Source organism: Colobus angolensis, unplaced genomic scaffold (assembly GCF_000951035.1).
Source record: "Colobus angolensis palliatus isolate OR3802 unplaced genomic scaffold, Cang.pa_1.0 Scaffold176, whole genome shotgun sequence".
Classification (NCBI taxonomy): Eukaryota; Metazoa; Chordata; class Mammalia; order Primates; family Cercopithecidae; genus Colobus; species Colobus angolensis.
Genome location: NW_012114888.1, coordinates 2,639,334 through 2,644,032, shown reverse-complemented (window position 1 = coordinate 2,644,032; position 4,699 = coordinate 2,639,334). Strand labels below are relative to the sequence as shown.

General features: G+C 40.5%; 1 pseudogene across 1 annotated transcript; it reads left to right on the top strand.

Annotated features, from left to right (window-relative positions):
• The first annotated feature begins 3,254 nt into the window (after nucleotides 1-3,254).
• On the top strand, nucleotides 3,255-4,311 carry LOC105509448 (annotated as a pseudogene). Its single transcript, XR_001001441.1, has one exon. The product of XR_001001441.1 is annotated as a proliferating cell nuclear antigen pseudogene (transcript).
• The last annotated feature ends 388 nt before the right edge of the window (nucleotides 4,312-4,699 follow it).

Sequence of the window (4,699 nt, the reverse complement as noted above, 5' to 3'; positions counted from 1 at the left end):
CCTGTTTGCCTGTGTATCAGCAGCAGAGGCTGCAGAAGATAGAATATTGCTGAACAGCGATTGTACCTGTCTGATTCTTGCTTTGGAAGCTTTGACTCAGGGGTATACCCTGCTGTGTGAGGTGTGGGGTGTTGGTCTGCCCCTAGTGGGGGATGTCTCCCAGTTAGGCTACTCAGGGGTCAGGGACCCACTTGAGCAGGCAGTCTGTCCATTCTCAGATCTCAACCTCCATGTTGGGAGATCCACTGCTCTCTTCAAAGCTGTCAGAGAGGGTCATTTCCATCTGCAGAGGTTTCTGCTGCTTTTTTTGTTTGTTTAGCTGTGCCCTGTCCCCAGAGGTGGAGTCTACAGAGACAGGCAGGCCTCCTTGAGCTGCTGTGGGCTCCACCCAGTTCGAGCTACCCAGCGGCTTTGTTTACCTACTTAAGCCTCAGCAATGGCGGGCGTCCCTTCCCCAGCCTCACTGCTGCCTTGCCGTTAGATCGCAGACTGCTGTGCTAGCAATGAGGGAGGCTCCGCGGGTGTGGGACCCTCCCGGCCAGGTGTGGGATATAATCTCCTGGTGTGCCGTTTGCTAAGACCCTTGGTAAAGCGCCGTGTTGGGTGGGAGTTACCCGATTTTCCAGGTGTTGTGTGTCTCAGTTTCCCTGGCTAGGAAAAGGGATTCCCTTTCCCCTTGCGCTTCCCAGATGAGGCGATGCCTCGCCCTGCTTCAACTCTCACTGGTCGGGCTGCAGCAGCTGACCAGCACTGATTGTCCGGCACTCTCTAGTGAGATGAACATGGTACCTCAGTTGAAAATGCAGAAATCACCTGTTTTCTGGGTCGCTGGCACTGGGAGCTGGAGACTGGAGCTATTCCTATTTGGCCATCTTGCTCCGCCCCTATTTTCTCATGTTTCTTAATGTACACTGCTTTTCTTTTTACTATTATAATTTTTTCTTTTTTTAAAATTTTACTTTAAGTTCTGAGGTACATGTGCAGAATGTGCAAGTTTGTTACATAATTATATATGTGTCATGGTGGTTTGCTGCACCTATCAACCTGTCATCTAGGTTTTAAGCCCCACATGCATTAGGTATTTGTCCTAATGCTCTGCCTCCCACCCCCTGACAGACCTGGTATGTGATGTTCCCCTCCCTGTGTCCATGTGTTCTCATTGTTTAACTCCCACTTATAAGTAAGAACATGCAGTGTTTTGTTTTCTGTTCCTGTGTTAATTTGCTGAGAATGATGGTTTCCAGCTTCATTTATGTCCCTGCAAAGGACATGAACTCACTCTTTTTCATGGCTGCATAGTATTCCATGGTGTATATATGCCACATTTTCTTTATTTAGTCTATCACTGATACGCATTTGGGTTGGTTCCAAGTCTGCTGCTGTAAATAGTGCTGCAATAAACATACATGTACATGTGTCTTTATAGTAGAATGATTTATAATTCTTTGGGCATATACCCTGTAATGGGCTGGTGGGTCAAATGGTATTTCTGGTTCTAGATCCTTGAGGAATGGCCACACTGTCTTCCACAATGGTTAAACTAATTTACACTCCCACCAACAGTGTAAAAGAGTTCCTTTCTCCACAGCCTCGTCAGCATCTGTTGTTTCCTTACTTTTTAATGATTGCCATGCTAACTAGAGTGAGATGGTATCTCATGTGGTTTTGATTTGCATTTCTCTAATGACCAGTGATGATGAGCTGTTTTTCATATGCCTGTTGGCTGCATAAATGTCTTCTTTTGAGAAGTGGCTGTTCATATCCTTCACCCACTTTTTGATGGGTTTGTTTGTTTTTTTCTTGTAAATTTGTTTATGTTCCTTGTAGATTCTGGATTATAGCCCAATGGAACAGAATAGAGACCTCAGAAATAACACCACAACCAGCTGATCTTCAACAAACCTGACAAAAACAAGCAATAGGGTTTTCCTTATTTAATAAATGGTGCTGGGAAAAAACTGGCTAGCCATATGCCGAAAACTGAAACTGGACCCCTTCCTTGCACCTTATACAAAAATTAACTCAAAATGAATTGAAGACTTAAATGTAAAACCTAAAACCATAAAAACCCTAGAAGAAATCCTAGTCAATACCATTCAGGACATAGGCATGGGCAAACACTTCATGACTAAAACACCAAAAGCAATTGCAACAAAACAAAAATTGACAAATGGGATCTAATTAAACTGAAGAGCTTCTGCACAGCAAAAGAAACTATCATCAGAGTGAACAGGTAACCTACAGAATGGCAGAAAATCCTTGCAATCTATCCATCTGACAAAGATGAAATAATTTCTAAGAAAATTTAAATTATAAAAAATTGACTCAATGTATCAATTAACCACTAAAGGTTTTCAAAAGTAATCAACTGTCTTATTCAAAAGATATCAGGCCCCATTAATTTTATAGGCAATTTTTATCAACTTTCAAAGAATACATTCTCTCCATGTTATATAAACTGTTACAGAGAACATAAGAATTCATTTATGAGGCTAATAAAAACTTGATCACAAAAATGGAATAAAAACAGTGCAAAAAATTAAACCTTTCTCACGTATAAACATAGATATAAAAGTTCTGAAAACTGACAGTGTAAATTTAAAAATATACCAATGTATTAGTTTTCTATTGCTGTGTAACAAATAACCACACAATGTAGCGGTATGAAACAACATTCATTTACTATCTCAGTTTCTGTAGTTCAGAAATTCAGACACAGCTTAACTAGATTCTCTGCTTAGGGTCTCATAGGCTGCAGTTAACTTGTTGGCCAGAGCTGGGTCCCATTTGAGTGTTGTAGTCTTCTTCCAAGCTCACAAGTTGTTGGCAGAACTCATTTTCTTGAAGCTGTGGAACTCATAGGGGCATGTTTCTTCAAGGCCAGCAGTAGAATCTCTCTAATCACTAGACCCTCTTTTAAAGAGCTTGCCTGAGTAGGTCAAGCCCACCCAGAAAATCTCTCTTTTAATTAACTCACAGTCAACTGAATAGGGACTTTAATTGCACCTGAAAAATCCCTTTGCTTTGCCAAATTCTATTGGTTAGAAGCAAGTTATATGTTCTACTCACACTCAAGGGGAGATGATTACACAAAGGCATGGATACCAGGGAGTGGGAATCACAGGGGCCATCTTAGAATTCTGTTTAGGACAACCAGGTAGAGTTTATCACAGGAATAAGTAGAGTACATTCCAGTGATGCAAGGATGGTTAAACATAAAAAAGTCTATTAATCATCGTCATTCTAGGTCTCAACCTCTCCCCATGGCTTTTGCCCGCTTGCTCTGAGACTCGTGAAGCCAAAATGGGCTAGACTTTCCTATTTTCTGCCCACCTGTAGCCGTGTTGTTGTCACTCCATCACCATGTTCCAGGTGCGCCTGGTCCAGGGATCTGTCCTGAAGAAGGTGTTGGAAGCACTCAAGGACCTCATCAATGACGCCTGCTGGGACATCAGCTCGAGCGGTGTGAACCTGCAGAGCTTGGACTCGTCCCACGTCTCCTTGGTGCAGTTCACCCTGCCGTCTGAGGGCTTTGACACTTACCGCTGCGACTGCAACCTGGCCATGGGCACGAACCTCAGTATTATATCCAAAATACTAAAATGCGCTGGCAATGAAGATATCATCACACTAAGGACTGAAGATAGTGTGGATACCTTGATGCTATTATTTGAAGCTTCAAATCAGGAGAAGTTTTCAGGCTATGAAATTAAGTTGATGAATTTGGATGTTGAACAACTTGGAATTGCAGAACAAGAGTACCACTCTGTAGCAAAGATGCCTTCTGGTGAATTTGCATGTATATGTATATTATCTCAGTCATATTGGAGATGCTGTTGTAATTTCCTGTGTAAAAGATGGAATCAAATTTTCTGCAAGTGGAGACCTTGGAAATGGAAACAAATTGTCAAAGGCAAGTACTGTCGATAAAGAGGAGGAAGCTGTTACCATGGAAATGAATGAACCAGTTCAGCTAACTTTTGCACTGAGGTGCCTGAACTTCCTTACAAAAGCCACTCCACTCTCTTCAATGGTGACACTCAATATGTCTGCAGACATACACCTTGTTGTAGACTATAAAATTGCTGATATGGGACACTTAAAAGTACTGCTTGGCTCCCAAGATCAAGGATGAAGAAGGACCTTAGACATTCTTAAAATTCAAGAAAATAAAACTAAGCTCTTTGAGAACTGCTTCTGAGATGCCAGCATATACTGAAGTCTTTTCTGCCACAAAATTTGTACCTCTAAGTACATATGTAGATATTGTTTTCTGTAAATAACCTTTTTCTATTCTCTGCAATTTGTTTAAAGAATAAAGTCCAAAGTCAGTCAGATCTGGTCTAGTTAACCTAGAAGTATTTTTGTCTCTTAGAAATACTTGTGATTTTTATAATACAAAAGGGTCTTGACTCTTGATGCAGTTTTAAGAATTGTTTTTGAATTTAAATACATTTACTTGAATTTCAAAAAAGTCTATTAATGTAATAAATATGCTATATTAACAGATAAAAGTAGAAATATCATATAGAATGATATCAAAAACATACTCAATAAAAGTCAGTGCAGAAAAAAGTCCTTTAGCAAATTCAGAAAAAAAGGTAACTTCTCTAACCTAATAAAAGTATCTATCACAATTTATGGGAAACATCCTTTGGAAAACTGGAAACATGCCATAAAACTTAAGAACAAGACAGAG